The 17,660-nt window shown below is 52.7% G+C and overlaps 1 pseudogene; it reads right to left on the minus strand.

The window, feature by feature from the left end:
* LOC131559605 (zinc finger protein 11-like) overlaps positions 1–17,660 on the minus strand; it is a 912,004-nt pseudogene that overhangs the window by 399,706 nt on the left and 494,638 nt on the right.

The following is a 17,660-nucleotide window of genomic DNA, read 5'->3' on the forward strand; positions in this document are numbered from 1 at the left end:
CTCCTCAGGGTGGTAGTGGCCAGTCTACCCTGAGATATTCCCTCGCCCACATTCCTTCACCCTCTAGTCCTAATCGCCCTTCCTATAAATCACAAGATGGCAATACTCCTGTGAGAGAGACCGCCATTTTAGATACTTTCCTGCCCTCATCCCCATTTCCCGCCTTTGGTCTGGGTGCTTCCTCTGTGATGGGTCCCACCTTGACGTCAAGTTTTGCCCCCATGTTGGGTCCCCCCCTGTCATGGGAAAGCTCCTCCCCAGTGCGGGCTCCACCTCTCCACTTCCAGGCCCCTTCTCCAGTCCAGCCTCTTCCAGTTCCCACATCACCAGAACTGGATGTGGGGCCAACCGCAAAGAAGCCATTTCGGCTACCAAAGGCTTTTAACACCGGGCATTGCCAATCAGCAGAAAGGCCCGCACCTCTGCCAGCAGACCTGCTTCCTCCACAGAGGAAGAGAGCGATAGCTTATCTGAGAGTGAGGATGAGCCGGAGGATTCTTGGCAGAGGATGCGGAGAAAAGCTGCAAAGGAGGGGGACTGGGAGGTGGCATCCAAGATTCAGGTGGCACCTGTGCAGTATAAGCAGGGGCCAAAACCTAAATTGGAATCTATTCCCCACAGAGAAATGAAGGACTTAGTAAAGGCTGCAAAGGATTATGGGAGGGCTTCTCCCTATTTTAACAATTTGCTGGATGTGCCATTTACTGCCCACACAATGGTGCTATAAAATTTAAAACAGTGCATGAAATTCATATTGTCACCTGACAAATTTATTTTGTGGAAAGGAGTTTGGATAAATAAATTTAACGAGTTACCAAAAGGCTATGTTAAGGAAGAAGGGCAACAACACCTCATGATGGACCGCATTACCAGGGAAGGAGACTGTACTAGACTGCAATATCAGGCTGAAGTCCTCCCCCAGTCAATACTGTAAGATCTCAAACATGCTGCATGGTCTACCTCCCTCCAAACATCTGAGGCTTCTGCATCCCACACTGACTTGACTGACTATTGCCAATGCCTGGACAGGAGCTATATCAAGTTTTTAAAGCACCTTATGAAAGCACTGGAAAAACAGGCAAACAATCAAAAGGTCTGGGACTATCTTATTAAAAAATTAGTTTTCTGTAATGCCAGTATTGACTTCAGAAAGGTTCTGCACACATTCCCCCTTGACCCTGAGCTGACCATCACTCAGATGGTTGATGCTTGCGCCCACCAAGCGGTCTCAGACTGTGACTCCAGCCTAGCCAAGGCCACAGGCCAGGGTACAATGGAAGCACTGGTTGCAGTAAACGTGCTTCCCCACAATACAGAATGTAATAAAGGCAGTGGAAACTGTTATAACTGCAGGAAAACTGGACATGTAGCAAAAGACTGTAAATACAAGAATAACAACAGTTCTCGTTTCCCACCAAGCCCTCAGTCCTACAGCTATTGCCCAAACTGTTCCTGAAGCCAACAGCACTACGAGCCCTCGGGAAACTCCGAGCAGAGCAGAAAATGACACCGAAGATGAAGTTATTTCGTCCCACCCTTCCATCGGTGATAGATGTCCTAGGTTAAAATATAAAGATGTATTCTATTTCCATCCTCAAGAGCAGTTGAAAGCAGGAGGGGCATTGTTTTATTCCTTATCTGCTGGTAATGGGCCTATCAATGCCTTGCCACATGACTCAGAGAGACCTTCCTTTGGGAGCCATTTCTGTTTCATGGACCCACCTTATGACTCATAGAATGATATCAGCCCATTGTGAGATGCTCTGCCCAGAGGGGAGGAGCTAAGCATCCCAACATGGATATTATCTGGGGTTTCAGATAGAACAAGCTGCCTTTTCACTGGATTTCCCAGAGGAACAACTGCCTTTTCCACTGGATCTTCAGAGGAAGGCTACACCCTACTACAGGATCACTATTCCAACATAAACAGATCTGCCACTCTAGGAGGACTGCAGCCACCATTCCAATTGGACTGCTACCAACACCCTGACCAACAGGGTGTCCGGTTGTATTCTGACTTTGTCAGTGGTTTCTCTTTTGTCTTATTGCATGCATTTTGTTTTATTACTTTTTTCTTTTCCTAATAAATTGTATTTCTGACTTGGAGTCTCTCACCGGTTTTGCTTTCAAAACAGAACAAATGGAAAAGCCTGAATGGGTTTCCTGAAGAACAAGCCCCACTCAGGAACCACCTGCTCCATCCAGGCTGCCTTGAATGGTCTCACCTTTCTACAAGAGACAGGGTGAGCAGAAATGATCTCTGGGAGCAGAATTCTCTGAGTCTTGCAGCTGAATTCTCTGTCCCTGTCCTTTCCCTGGATCTCTATTGCAGATAGAACCTGCTGGTTCCACCCTCACCATTAAGATCTCTCTTGAATGCAAGCAGATGTTCCCAGGTGTATTAAGCAGGATTTTTCCATGTTTCTACAAAACTTTTGTGCTCCTCATGGAATGAAGGGACCATTTTGGCACTGAGGGGGTGACTTGGAAGCAAGGAGCCAATTGTGACCCTGGGGTGCCATGGAACCAAGGGGCCATGGTGACCCAGCGGGGCTGCATGGAGCCAATGGTCCATGGTGACACTGCTCATCCAAGGAGTTCATTTTGATACTGTGGAAGCTCATGGAGGGAGGGAGGCCATTGTGACACTGAAGAATTTCATGACACCAAATATCCATGGTGACACAGCAGGGCATCATGGGAACCAAGGAACTGCTGCTGTCAATAGGGAAACTCATGGAACCAAGGGCCCTTGTGGCACTGCAGAAAAAACAGAGCTGCTGGACCTTGTCCCCTGGCCCTGCACAGTTCCTTGGGAGGCATGGCAGGAGCGGCACCCTGGGAGCCTCAGGAATGCCCCTCTGGCATCGATGGCACACACTCCCAGGGTCTGGAATTCCAGTTCCCAGCCAGGAAAAGATGTTCCTTGCCTGGAAGGCAAAGCTCTCAAGAAGGGACCAAAGGCCAAGTGGAGCAAGATCTTACAGTGACATTTCACTGCCAGCCTTCCTAACTTCACCCATGGTTGTTGTAGCCCGTGGATTGGGAATGAAATCATGTCAGGGTCTTTGGTGGGTGCTGCCCTGGGTCAAGGGAGACCCTGAGAGAGAAACAGAGCAGGGAAAGAGAGGCAGGAGAGAAAGGAGGACAGAAACACAATCAGCTGAGAAGGTGGCACTCTGAAAAACAAACCAGAACTGATGGAAAATGCATGGGACAGAAATCAATAATTCTGAAAGTTTATTTACTATGAAATAAACACCCAGCCCCACACAATCCTGATTCCACTTGGAGAATTTGGATGCCCCTTCTGCCAATCTCCTTCCAACTCCATCTCACCCTGAAGGCTTTGGAATTAAATAGTCTTGATGTGGGACTGATTTTTTTTGATGTTGGAACAAGCATATTTGAGGTGGGATTGATCCATTTGGGGTAAGATTGTGATATTTTCAGTGGGACTGAGTGGTTTTGAGGTGACAGATCAATCTATATTGAGTTTTGGACTGCAAAGACATGGAGAACACTTCCTGAAACCTCCCAAGAACCCACAAATCTTCCTGAATATGTCCCAAAACCATAAATTCCTGCTCAAGTATCTGTTACGTGATGGAACTTTAGACATCTCTGATCAATTTCCTTCATTTTTGTCCTATTACAGGTGTTTTTAAGTGATAACGACAAATGAAGAGGAAATTCGGGCCAAACCAAAAGGATAACCAGCCAGGTGTCCTCCCAGCACAGATCACTGAATGTGGGTCACTAGGGCTCTGCCCAATGTGAATCCTCCCATGGGGGATGGAGCTGGAGTGGTGCACGAATCTCTTCCAGCAGTTGGGGCACTCGCAGGGCTTCCCTTACCCGTGCGTCCGTTGGTGTTTTGTCAGCTGAGACCTCATGGAGAAGCTCTTCCCACACTGCGGACACTCGTAGGGCCTCTCCCCAGTGTGGATGTGCCAGTGGGTAATTAGGTGAGACTGGTGCTTGAAGCCCTTCCTGCAGTCAGGGGAGTGGAAGAGCCTCTCCTCGGTGTGAATCCACTGGTGCTTGAGGAGATTGGAGCTAGTCTGAAGCCTCTTCTGACACTCTGGACACCTGTAGGGCCTCTCCCCAGTGTGGATGCATTGATGGATGATCACCTGTGACCTCCAAATGAAGGTCATCCCACATTCTCCACATCTGTATGGCCTTTCCCCAGTGTGGATTCCCTGGTGGTGGAGCAGGCTGGAGCTGCAGCTGAAGCTCTTGCCACATTCCAGACACTCATAAAGGGCCTATCCCCACTGTGGATCCGCTGGTGGGTGATGAGGTGGGAGATTTGCTTGAAGCCCAACCCACACTCAGGGCAGCGGAAGGGCCTCTCCTCTCTGTGAATCCGCCCATGCAGGAGGAGATGGGAGCTGGTCTGAAACCTCTTCTGGCACTCACAACACTCGTAGGCCCATTCCCTGGAGTGGATCATCCGATGCTGGATCAGGGTGCTGCTCTGCCTGAAGCTCTTCCCTCACTCCAAGCACTTGTAGGGCTTCTCCCCATCATGAAGCTTCTTATGGACCGCCAGCTCCGAGCTCTGGCAGAAGCTCTGCCCACCTTCCTGGCACAGGGTGGGTCTTTCCTCCTCAGAGCACCCCAGGCTGGGTTTGCAACCCCTCTTCCTGTGGGATCTCTGGAATTTTCCTCCCTGTTGGATTCCTGTGCCATGGAGTCACTCAAAACAGCCTCTTCTATGAGGTTCTGCCCTGGGGATTTGTCCTCCCTGGTCTCCATCCTCAGCTCCTTCCCTGGGGTAGGAAGGACAAGGAGAGGATGGGATTTGCCTCCAGGCCAGAGGGAAGGGAAGGAGATCCCTCCAGTGCATCCCTGGCAGGATGGGATTGGCAGCAGGGCTGTCCTGCAGCTGGGGCCATGCTGGCCTGAGAGATGGAGCAGGAGAGAGGGGGAAAGGGGCACTGACTTCCTCCTCACCTGCCTGAGTATCCCGGGGCGTCTTCTTCTTCCTCGCAGCCTCCTCCTCCGTCTGGTGAAAGTTTGGGGATGGGAAGTTCTGTTTTGGGGGGAAAAAAAGGGATGACCAAATTGAGTTTTCTACTGGTTTGAAGACTATCCTGGGGGAGAGTCTAAGCCAGAATTACAATTTAAGAAGAAAATTAGGATCAAGGCAATGATACAGAAACACTGCCTTAAACTGAATCAGGATATAACCTGACACCCTGTTGGTCAGGGTGGTGGCAGCAGTCACATTAAATGGTGACTGCAGTTCTGTTGGAGTGATGAACATGATTCTGTCAGAGCAGTAATCCTGTAGAAGGGTCTGGTCTTCCTCTGAAGGTCCAGTGGTGGTTATGGAGCTCTTGTCCTCTGGGAATCCAGTAGGCAAGCTGCTCCTGGTGTTGAAAACCTCAGCTTATATCCAGGTAGGAATGCTTGGATCCTCCCCCTGGGTGGAGCATCCCATTGTGGAATGGGATGATGGAATTTTATCAGTCCTGCAGTGACACTCAATGGCCCATTCACAGAAGATATCTCCCCTGGAGGGCGTTATCAGGGCTGAGTCATGGAAGAGATAAAGAGCACTGCCCTGCCTTTTTATAGACATTGATGAAGATGGGGATTGAAAACATGCATTTGGTTACATCTTGCATGGCAACCTGAAACAGTGGGGTAATCCCTGCTCAGGGGGTGAACACCACCCCCCTTACCCAAACTGGCTCAGGTGTAAAACCCCCACTCTAGGAAGGCCACACACACAGGGGACAATGTCACACTTGCCTCCCCAGGGGAGGCCTCTGTCCCTGTCACTCACTTCTCCAGCCACATTTTCTCTTTCACAGATTGGGGGGCTTTGCCAAATATAAGAATACTTTGTCTCTTTGTCTCTGTCTCCTTTGTGAACACCTACACAGAGCTTTACCTTCCTTTTCATAACCTGAATTTGGCCGAATTTCCACATTTCTTTTATCAGAATGTGCCAGCAGCTGAGCTGGAGCTGTGCAGGACTGATGAAACTTGGAATTACCACAGAATTGCTTTTTTTGTCAGTTTATTAAAGTTTGGGTTTTTTTTTGCATTTCCATCAAAAGCCTCTTGTTGGAAGAGCAAATTCAAGGCATTTTATGTAGGGTTAAGTTTGATTTCTGACCAGAAATTAGTATATTTTGTTCAGTGCCCAGAGGATGCTCAAGGGGTCTCTGTGCCTCTCGCCCTGGGTGATGCTTGGGAGGTTTGTCCCTGTCCCTGTCACCCCAGGCCATTCCCCAGGGGGTCTCCATCATTCTCACCCCAGGGAATGGCTGGGGGGTCTCTCTCCCTCTCACCCCTGTGCCAGGGGGTGCTCGGGGCAGTCTGTGTCCCCTCACCCTGGTCGATGCTTGGGGGGGTCTCCATCCCTCTGGCCTCAGGCAATGCCTGTGCAGGGCTGGGCACCAGGGGCTCTGTGTCCCTCTCACCGCTGAGGGTGCTCAGGGCTTGGGGGGCTCTCCGACCTTCTCACACCTGAAGAGGCCAGGGGTGTCTCTGTCCCTCTCAGCACTGGTGTGACCCCACCCAAACATCATCGGGGTCAGAGGGACAGAGACACCCCCAAACCCTCAGAAAGGTTGAATCTGGGATTTGGTCTGCGGCTGAGTATTTAGGAACGGGCTGGAATTGGGGCTGGGCTTGGAATTGGGGCTGAGATTTGGATTAGAGCTGGGATTGGGGTTAAGGCTAGACATGGGATTGTCTTTAGGGCTTGGGTTGGAATTGGGTCTGGGGCTAAAGAGTCTGGGACTGGGATGAGATAAAATACAGAACTGTGAGTGTGTCTAAACATGGAGTGAGATTGAGACCAGGATCAGGGTCAGGTTTGGGACTGAGCTCACCCAGGGCAGGACAGGTGGGATGTCACTGCAGGATGTCCCTGGCATCATCCCAGCCCTCCTCAGGCACCTCAAGACACGGGGGGCAGCTGGGTGCCCCAAGATCCAGGTGCTCCCACACTGCCCCTCAATATCAGGCAAGCATTCCCTGAGGGCAGCCCTGACTGTGACCATTGGGGCTCTGGGATCAGCCCTCACATTTCTGTGGGAGCAGCTGCAGACAGGATGGGAGATTTCCCCTCCCTCTCTTTCCTGTGGAAGGTGAAGCCCAGCTGCCCTTTCCTTCTGGTGCCTCCTCTGCTCCTCAGCTGAGGATGTCAAACTCTCCTGGAGCAGGAAAATCCCCATTCCCTGTTTGCTTGTGCCTGCAGCCTGGAACATTGACAGAGAACAAAGAACTTTCTGACAGCCCTGCTAAATGACATGGGGAGGAGGTTTGTGAGAAAATGAAGAAATTGTATTTTGATAGGAAATAAAAGGTGCAAAGTTATTACTTTCTGTCCCATTCATTTTCAATCAATTCTGGTTTGTTTTCAGAGTGCCACCTTCTCAGCTGATTGTGTTTGTGCCCTCCTTTCTCTCCTGCCTCTCTTTCCCAGCTCTGTTTCTCTCTCAGTGTCTCCCTTGACCCAGGGCAGCTCCCACCAAAGACGCTGACATGATTTCATTCCCAATCCACGAGCTACAGCAGCCATGGGTGAAGTCAGGAAGGCTGGCAGTGAAATGTCACTGTAAGATCTTGCTCCACTTGGCCTTTGGTCCCTTCTTGAGAGCTTTGCCTTCCAGGCCAGAAACATCTTTTCCTGGCTGGGAACTGGAATTCCAGCACATGGGAGTGTGTGCCATCGATGCCAGAGGGGCATTCCCGAGGCTCCCAGGGTGCTGCTCCTGCCGTGTTTCCCAAGGACCTGTGCAGGGCCAGGGGACAAGGTCCAGCAGCTCTGTGGGCTCCCAGAGCACATATCAAAGGTGGTTTTGCCGGGCATTTTCCAGCACCTTCCCCGCTGGAAGCAGAGAGAGATAGGAAATGGGAGCGAGTCCCCAACAAAATCCTGGAAGGATTGGGCTGCGAAAGGACCCTGCCCATGGGTTACGATTTCGCGAGGGAGAGACGCCTCTGTCCCAGGGAAGGAGCGAATGAGACCATGGGAACGCAACCTGCGGATCTGCTCGAACTTGGATTGAACTGAACAGGAAATGGGGAAGAGAGAAGGAGAGAAAGAAATCGGGAAGAGGTCTCAGAGGGAGAAAGAAAAAGGAAAGAGGTCTCAGAGAACAGATAGAAATAGGAAAAGGCTCTGGGCCGGACTCCGCAGCTCCCAGGGACACCCGCAGGGCGCAGCATCTGTCATAATTCCAGCCAATCAGAAGAGGCGCTAAACAATTTTCAGCCAACCAGAGCCTTTCTCGCCGATGACTCACCGGTTGCCAGGCGGGCCCTCAGAGCCCTCAGAGCCCCGGAGCGGAATTTGGGGCCCGGGCCGGGGGGACGGATCCGCCCCGGGGGGGTCCCCGAGCCCCCTGCCCTGCCCCGGGGCCGATCGGGGGCTCCCCCACCCAGCAGCCGGGGCTGCGGGGCCGCGGGGCAGAGCGGTGGGAAAGGGGGTCCGGGCTGGCAGCGGAGGAAATGCGGGAGGAAGAGGAGGGAGAGGAGGAGCAGGAGCAGGAGCGGGAGAATCGCGGCGCTCGCAGCGCCCGCACGCCGAGCCTGCATCACCCCCTGCCCCGGGAGCATCGCCCCCAGCCCCGAGCCGCAGGTGAGGGCGGAGGCCGAGCTCGCCCCGGCTCCAGCCAGGGGTCTCCAGGAGAATTTTTCTGGAGAGTGTTCGGAGCCGGCAGATCCCGGACTCGAGCCCCGGATATCTCCGGGCTCCCTAAGAGGAGCTTTCTCGGGGGGAGAGGAGCCGCGATCGCCCCTCGGAAGGGTCCCGGGGGTCCACGTGGGGATGGCCCGGTACCGACGGGGCGGGACATTGGTTTTGGGGATCCCCGTGAGAGCCGGGGCTGTGGAACGGGGGACCCCCGGGGTGGGGAGAGGGGAAGGGGCGATACCGGAGCTGGGGGACCCCCGGCAGCCCGGAGATGAGGCAGGGACGGGACCCCCTGACCCTGACAGGGGCGTGTCCTGGGGTGACTTCATGATGCTCGTACCCCCATCGGTCTGTTTAGCACAGAAATGAGTTCTGCACCTTTAAGGCTGGTTCTGAGAGTGAAGGGGAGGAGGGAGAAGCAGCAGTTTGTTTTCAGAAACTGCACTCATCCTGCACATTCCAGCTCCTGGACTGTTGTGGTGCCTTAAGGAGCTGGAACAGTGGCCAGATGGAGCTAAGAGGAATAAAGTTGATTTTTATTGAAATGCCTTCAAAGGCCACACCCTGGCAGCACAGGAGCCACAACTGTGGCTCTGCCTGGATGGCTCCAAGATGGGAGCAAAAGAGGGCTTGGTCATGAGATCTCACATTTTTATAAGTTTTAGTCCATTTGTATATAGAAGTTAACTGCTCGATTAATAGTTTCAAATTATGAAGTTACATCTTCCTTGCTTGCTTGCCTGCTATCTTCTTTCCATGTTGTTTATGCTTTGGGCCTGAAGTTTGATGAGATTGTCCTTGAGTCTCCAGGATTGTTTTGTCTTCACCACCCTGAGAAAAGATCCCAGTAACACTTAATATAAAGCTAAAAGCTGCACATCAAAACAGAACAGAAAAACTTAAAACCTAAGGTATCAGTTGTCTGTGGATGGACAGACAGCAGGACAGAGCTCTCCTTTGCTTTCAGTTCGTTTTTAGCTCTCTGAGGCAGAGAAGTTCCCTGGACTGTGATTTTTCTTTTTCTTTGGAGCTGTTTAAACCCGCTCTGGACTGAACACCCAGAACACCACTGGCAGCTTCCACTGTGGCCCACCTGGCCGGGCCTGGGCCGCGGCATTTCCAGTGCTGGAGGAGCTGATAACAGACTGATAAGAGACTGATAACAGACTGAGGGAGCCGAGCTACTGCCTACAGAGGGACTTTTTGAGTTTGTCATCTATTTTGGAGTGGCAAGAGGTTTTTTTTTTTTAATATTGGTAATTTTTTTGTGCTGCTGAATACTTTGCCTGTTAAATAAACAGGTTTTTTCTCCTTTTATCTGAGAAAATATTTTCCTAATCTGGTTGGGAGAGGGGCCACTTGAATTTGCTTTCTAGAGGAAAATCTTTTGGAGATTTTCTCCCAAATTTGCCCTAAACCAGGAGAGAGTGGTGGGAAGAGAGGGGAGCCCCAAGTAGCTGGACCAGAGGGAGGCTGGAGAGGGGAACCCCAAAACCCCCCAGCATCCCTAAGCAGGACCCTGGAGAGGGGGGATCCTCAGCAGCCCTGAGACAGGGGACCACCAGAACTCCAGAGGGATAAGACTGGAAATGGGACACTCCTGATGGCTTTTTTTTATTCACTCTTGATTTTTGGAGGTTTTTATGGACACCAGATGACTTCTAGAGATAGACTTGGGTGGGAGGAATCCCCAACCCAAGGCATTCACACCTTGTTTTTCCCAATGCCAGGATTTCCCATTCCCAAACCTTGGCTGGATGGAAGAGGAGAAGGCTTGGAGGAAGAGGAAGATGCACCAGGACAGCCAGGCAGGTGAGGAGGAAGTCAGTGCCCCTTTCCCCCTCTCTCCTGCTCCATCTCCCAGCCCAGCACAGCCCCTGGCTGCAGGACAGCCCTTCTGCCAACGCTGTCCTGCTGGGGATGCACCGGGGGGATCTCCTTCCCCTTCCCTCTGGCACGGAGGCAAATCCCATCCTCTCCTTGTCCTTCCTCCCCCAGGGAAGGAGCTCAGGATGGAGACCAGGGAGGAAAAATCCCCACAGCAGAACCTCGTGGAAGAGGCCATTTTGGGTGGCTTCACAGTGCAGGAATCCAACAGGGAGGAAAATCCCCAGAGATTCCACAGGAAGAGGGGCTGCAAACCCAGCCCATGGTGCTCTGAGGAGGAAAGACCCAGCCTGAGCCAGGAAGGTGGACAGAGCTTCAGCCAGAACTCAGAGCTGGTGGCGCATGAGCAGCTTTATGACAGCAAGAGGCCCTATGAGTGCTTGGAGTGTAGGAAGAGCTTCAGGAAGAGATTCAACCTGATCTGCCACCAGAGGATCCACACGGGGGAACGGCCCTACGAGTGCTCGGAATGTGGGATGAGCTTCAGCCACAGGTCTGACCTGGTTGTCCACCAGAGGTTCCACACTGGGGAGGGGCCCTAAGAGTGTCCCAAGTGTCAGAAGAGGTTTCACACCAGCACCCACCTCCTTGTACATGAGCGGATTCACAAAGAGCAGAGGCCCTTCCGCTGCCCTGACTGCAGGATGGGCTTCAGGCACAACTCCAGCCTCGTCACCCACCGGTGCATCCACACCGGGGAGAGGCCCTACGAGTGTCCCCAGTGTGGGAAGAGCTTCTCAAACCGCTCGTTCTTTACCCGACACCAACGGAGGCACCGGTAAGGGCAGCCCTGCGAGTGCCCCAGCTGCAGGAGGAGCTTCATGCTCTGCTCCAGCTTCATCCCCCATGGGAGGACCCATGTTGGTCAGAGCCCTGGCAATCCACATTCCCGGTGATCTGCATTGGGAAGATGGCTGGGTATTCTTTTGTTTTGACCCTAATTTTCTTTGTATTCATCTTCATCCCTTTAAAACACAGAAAACTGGGGTAAAAATCAATAAATTCATCAAAGGCATCTATAGCCTCACTTTTTACATGTGCTTCAGAGGAATCTGGGATTCAGGGAAATTATTGGGGGAGTTTGGGGGTTTTGGAGGTGTTTGGTTTAGTTGTCTCCCTTTCTTGGCACTCAAAGAGACAATAGGGTTTTATCTGTCACCTCAATAGCACTGAAACTACTCACTCCCAACCCAAAATTCCTTGATTCCACAGCCCCTTGGTGTGGAATGGGGTTGGAAAGGGATTGGGCGAAGTGGGTTGCAAATCAGGAGGGGTGACATGGGCATTGGGTGGGGCAGAAAGGGTGGGATGGTGTTTGGGAGGTGGGAAATTGGGGAAGTACAGCTTGGGGCCGGGGGGGTCATGATGTCCAGGAGTGGTGGGATGAGTTGGGGTTGGGATTGGGGAGGTGGGCTGGGGTCTGGAGTGAGACAGCCAAAGTTTGGGGATGATGAAGGGAGGGGGAGCCCATTACTGAGTGAGTTTTTGAATAATCTACATTCCTGAAGAGATTTTGAGGTATCTCATGTTTCTGAGGCAGTTTTGGGGCACTCCCCAGCTCTTGGGGGTTCCTGGGAATGGCTCTATGGAGTCCCATTGCCAGGGGTGGTTGCCTTGGGCTTGAGCTCAGAGCTGTAGCCAGAGTCCGTTGCCTTGGTGCTGGAGAGCAGAGAAATGATGAACAGCCCCAGACATCTCCAGTGTGTGTTTGGGGGCAGGGAGAGTTCTGCATAGGTGGGGCGGTCACTGCCACACCCCAGCCACTGCAGCCTCTGGTGCAGCCCCAAAGTGGCTGCCAAGCACCCGGCACCCCAAAAACCCCACCTGAGAGAGGGACCAGAGCAGGTCAGGCAGTGACACGGGTGTGACACTGACACATCCCACGGCCCTGGAGCTCACAGCAGCTGAGATCCAAGACTGACTGTGGATCTCTCTCTCCCACTCTCTCTTCTCCTGACTTCCTCTTCTCAAAATCTGCATAACTTGAAGCTGGACGGGTTAGAGTTTGCGAAGTCGGTGCTTTGTCAAGTGCTTTAATGTAATTCAATGCTGTTTAAGATTTCCCAAGTACCTCATTCTCTGAAGTTTGCCACTAAAAGTTTGTTCTCCACCCTCCTGAGAAGTTTGTTGTTTTCTCTCCTTGGTCATCTGTCCTGCAGGCTGTGCCCCCTGTGCGTGCTGCTCCTCTGCCCTGGCCAGCTGCACTCACCCATCTCGCTGTGCCCCAGCATTTCTCACCCAGCGTTTCTGTGCCCTCCCTGGGCTCCCTGCACCCAGCGCTACCGGCTCCTGGCACACAGAGCCAGGGCAGGAGCCCACCCTGCCAAGGGGCTCTGGAGCAGGGCGGGGGCTGCGATGGCTTCTGAGCTCAGCAGCTGCTCCTGGCATGGTTCCATGGGGACCAAGCACAGCAACGCTGCTGAGCATTGTCCCTGCTGAGGGTCACACACTGCCGGGGCACATTCCCTGCCTGCAGCATTGCTGAGCATTGTCCCTGCTGAGGGTCACACACTGCCGGGCCACATTCCCTACCTGCAGGATTCGTGCCCGACCCAAGCACTGCACTTGTGTCTCCAGCGTTGCTTTCCAACAAAAACAGGGGAAGGCAAACTGTGCAGGTCATGGTATTTTAGAGTGTCTAAAACTCACTAAGTCATTGATCTTAGAGGTGAGATGCATTTGGAATTAATGGCATGGAGAAGTAGTGTAAGATGGAAAAGGGGAGCACAGAAATAAATTGAGGAAAACATTTCACATTATTTCTTTCCATTTTCATTTCACTTCTAGAAAGCTGATTCAGTTTCCCAGGAATCTTCTCTGTAATCCTGTCTGCTCTTTTCAAAAACATTTCCTGGAGAATGAGGTCAAGCTCCTGTCACAAGATGTGCCACCAACTACGGCTTCTCTTGGCTTTCCACACTGTGCCTTCAGCAGAACTCTTGCAGCAAAGCAGGACAAAGGTTTGGAGAACTTGACAACTTATCCTTTCTTTTGCTGGTGGACTGGGGAGTTGTGCCATTGGTGAGGTTTTCATTGTTACTGTTCCAGGCTAAGAAAACAGGAGGTGGTACCAGGAATTGTTAGGGAATACAAGCCTGGCTGTAAACTGGGGGCAGCAGCACTGCAAAACACCTCTGGGCATCTCTGTTTCCTGCTGCTGGGAAGGAGCCATGAAGCGAGTCGAGAAGTTCTGGTTTCTGTTTCTCCTGGTGGATTTTTTAGTTTAATTCCACACTGCAGAGGCAATTTTTGTGATGGCCTCTGTCAGCTTATTCTATTTCATCAGTGCCAGCAACAGGGCTGTGTTTGACCACTGCAAATGTGGCCTGTGAGGCTTTAATTCCCCTCACCTTAGAGCTTGAGGTTGGTGAGCATTCCAGTATCTATTGATCTTTATGCCTGCGACAAAAATACTGACTTCACTGTCATGAAAGCACCGTGGGTAGCACCAACTGAAAGCGGCACTTGCAGTTTCATGGATAAAATTCAGGTGGCAAGCAGAAGAGGGCCAAGAGCAGCCATGATCCCCAATTCCCAAGGCAAAGGCACCAGCAGCCTCCTGCTGCCACCTCAGGGTGAGTAAAACAGTGCTGTAAACAGCTCTGGAATCCGATCCTTTCTTCCTCTGAGGTCTGGCTTGGGGCAGCACAGTCAGGCCCTGAGCAGTCAGGGCTGTGTGTGGGTGCTGGCTGCTCTGCTCCAGAACTGAGCTGGAAAAAGCCCTTGGGAGCCGAGGCAGGAGCAGGCGGGAAGGGGCCGGCGCTGCTGCTGCTCCGGGCCGGGAGCCCCGGCTGGGCCGGGCCGGCGCCCCCTGCCCTGTGGCTGCTGCTGCTGCCAGAGCCGGGCGGGACTCGGGGACAGGGAACGGACACGGGGGGACAGCAAAGGCCTGGCGGCTGCAGGGATGGTGGCGCTGGGGCCGGGGCCAGCACAGAGCTTCAGCCCGCAGTTAACCCCAAGGGAAACGCTGGGGAAAGGCTCCATTTCAGCCTTTCTTTACTTGTCGCTGTAATGAAGGGAATGAAATGAAGGGAGAACAAGCAGGGCCCGACCCCTCCTTCTCTGGGAGGCGCCCCGCGTCTGGGGCTGTGAGGGGGTGTGAGGGGCTGTGAGGGACCATGAGGGGCCATGGGGAACTGTGAGGGGTTGTGAGGGGCCGTGAGGGGCTGTGAGGAACTGTGAGGGGTTGTGAGGGGCCATGAGGGGCTGTGAGGTGTCACTCTTGAGTCGAGAATGACACAGGAACAGGCGGGAGGCAGTTTGTAGAGAGAGTGAAAGAAGGTTTTATTCAAGAGAACCTTGTGGTTTTTATAGCATGAGATGATTTATTCTATTTGATTGGCTGGTTAACAAAAATGCATTACACTGTCCTTGAGAAGAACAGAAAGACAAAGTAGAAGAATACCACCTGCAGATTGTTTATACTTAACAAGTTATCACATCCCTACAATACCCTAAGAATTCTCACATGCTGCTGTGAGAAACACTTGCTGTTTCTCTCTCTCTTCCAGAGCATCCACAGTGAGGGGCTGTGAGGGGTCTTGGGGACTGTGAGGGAGCCATGAGCTGTGGGAGGCTGTGAGGGGCCATGAGGGGCCATGGGGAGCTGTGAGGGACCATGGGGAACTGTGAGGGAGTCATGAGGGGCTGTGAAGGGCCATGAAGGGCTACAAGGAGCTGAGAGGGTCTGTAAGAGTCTGTGAGGGGCTATGGGGAACTGTGAGTGAGCCATGAGGGGCTGTGAAGGGCCATGGGGAGCTGTGAGGGAGCCACGAGGGGCTATGAGGGGCCATGGGGAGCTGTGAGGGGGTGTGGGACGACAGGCTCCTCATGGAACCAAGGATCCATTGAGACACTGCGGAACCAAGGAGATCATTGTTGACAGTACAGAACCTCATGGAACCAAAGGGCCATTGTGGCACAGCAAGGCCTTGTGGAACCAAAGGGACCATGGTGACACTATGGAACCTCATGGTACCACAGGTCCATTGTTACACAGCAGCCACAGCAGGGCCCCAGAACCAAGGAGATCATTGTGACACTACACAACCTCATGGAATCAAGGTGTCCATGTTACACCAATGAACCTCATGGAGCAAAGGGTCCATTGTGACACTGTGGAACCAAGGAGACTGTTGTTGGCAGTACGAAAGCTCATGGAACCAAAAGTCCATTGTGACATTGTGGGGCCTCATTGAACCATGGAGACCATTAGGACACTTCAGGACCACTGGAACCAAGGGGTCATTGTGACACTGCAGGGCCTTGTATAACTGACATGGTTTGACACTGGCACAATGCCAGTGCCTCCATGAAAAATTCTGTCTCCCTGGCATCTGCTGTGAGGTGGTACCCGGAAATAAGCAAAGCAGGCTCCTGCTTACAGAAAAAGGAAAAAAAACTTTATTAACTAAACTACAAAAAACTAAACCACAAAGAAAAAAAAAAAAACACAAGGAAAATGAAAACTACACAGAAACACTTCCCCCTCCTCCTTTACATTTCCCAAAATTATCCACAATCAGTCTGGCACCACCCTTTAGAAAATCAAATCTTCAGCTCATGAAGAGTAGATGGAGTCCTTCCTTGTGCCACGGACTTCTTGTCACAATTAGCACCGCCCGGAGTCCTGCTATCTCGTGACATCTTCTTTCCATGCCAAGGTGCTCTCACCACCAGGCATGGGATGAGGCAGAGGCCTGCTTTCAGGGTGGACCTTTTTAAGGATGCCTCGTCTCATTCCAAGCAGAGCACAGCCTCATCTCTGGGACCTTTGTCCCCCCCATTTCTTCTACACCCCCTGGGGCCGAGGGGTCTCAACACCGAACTCTCTTGGCTCCGAGCCCCCGCTTCCCCTGAACCTGAGGGAGCACAAATGCAATCAGCCCCTGGAGCCAGCAAGGGCTGGGGGACCAGGGAAACTACTCAGCTCTGTCCTGGCCTCTGCAGTCAGCCAGAAAGTTTGTTCGCATTAGCTGGGAGTTTCCTGTCCCACTGCAGACGCTGTTGCTCAGGGCCAGGGCTGCCTGACAGCCACCCCCAAACTGCCCTCAGCATTTCCTTGGCTTCACCTTTGCTTTCTTTACTCTTCCTGATACAAATGTCTTCCCATTGCCCACCCCTGTTCCCTTCCCTGCAAACAGCCCATTCCTTCTTGCCCTTTCCTCTCTGGCCCCACTCCCCATTGCAGTTCCTGACTCGGCACCATGGGAACGTCCCTTAGGGAGCAGGATCATCCTACAAGTTCTGGAGGAATTGTCTGCATGCTCCTGCAGTGCCTGGTGCTGCTCCCTTGCCAGAGTCACCCCAGGGCAGGGGGGCACATCTGGGCTGCTGTGTCTGGCTCTGGGGCTCCCTGTTCTGGGCAGTGAGGAGGAGCTGCAGAGGCTCTGCAGGACTGACAGGATGGGCTTTGGGGCTGGCAGGAGAAGCTGAGGGACCTGGGCTGCTGGAGCTTCTGAACAGGAGGGGAGGGGAGGGGAGGGGAGGGGAGGGGAGGGGAGGGGAGGGGAGGGAAGGGAAGGGAAGGGAAGGGAAGGGAAGGGAAGGGAAGGGAAGGGAAGGGAAGGGAAGGGAAGGGAAGGGAAGGGAAGGGAAGGGAAGGGAAGGGAAGGGAAGGGAAGGGAAGGGAAGGGAAGGGAAGGGAAGGGAAGGGAAGGGAAGGGAAGGGAAGGGAAGGGAAGGGTCCAGATCCAATCCTTCCTGAAATGTGGGCTTCTCTGGCACTGCCAGTGCCTTGATCCAAAAATTTCCCTATTCTGGCACAGCCCAAGTACAGCCATTTGCTGGCACAGAAATCCAAAACCTGGCAACTTCCTGCTACTGGGTCTGGCACCTCCCACATCTTGTGTTTGCTGCCCCAGTACCCAGATTTGGAAATTTCCTGGTGCCTGCACAGCCCAAGTCCAGTGATTTGCTGGCACAGAAATCTAAAATTTTGGAAATTTGCAGGTTCTGACTCTAGCACCATCCAGATCTAGTGTTTGCTGGGACCGCCAGTGCCCAGATTTGGAAATTTCCCGGTGCCTTCACAGCCTAGGTCTAGCAATTTGGTTTTAGCTAGCTTAGGCAGAGAAGTTCCTTTCGACTGTGACTTTCCTTTTTCTTG

This window comes from Ammospiza caudacuta, chromosome 7 (assembly GCF_027887145.1).
Source record: "Ammospiza caudacuta isolate bAmmCau1 chromosome 7, bAmmCau1.pri, whole genome shotgun sequence".
Taxonomy (NCBI): Eukaryota; Metazoa; Chordata; class Aves; order Passeriformes; family Passerellidae; genus Ammospiza; species Ammospiza caudacuta.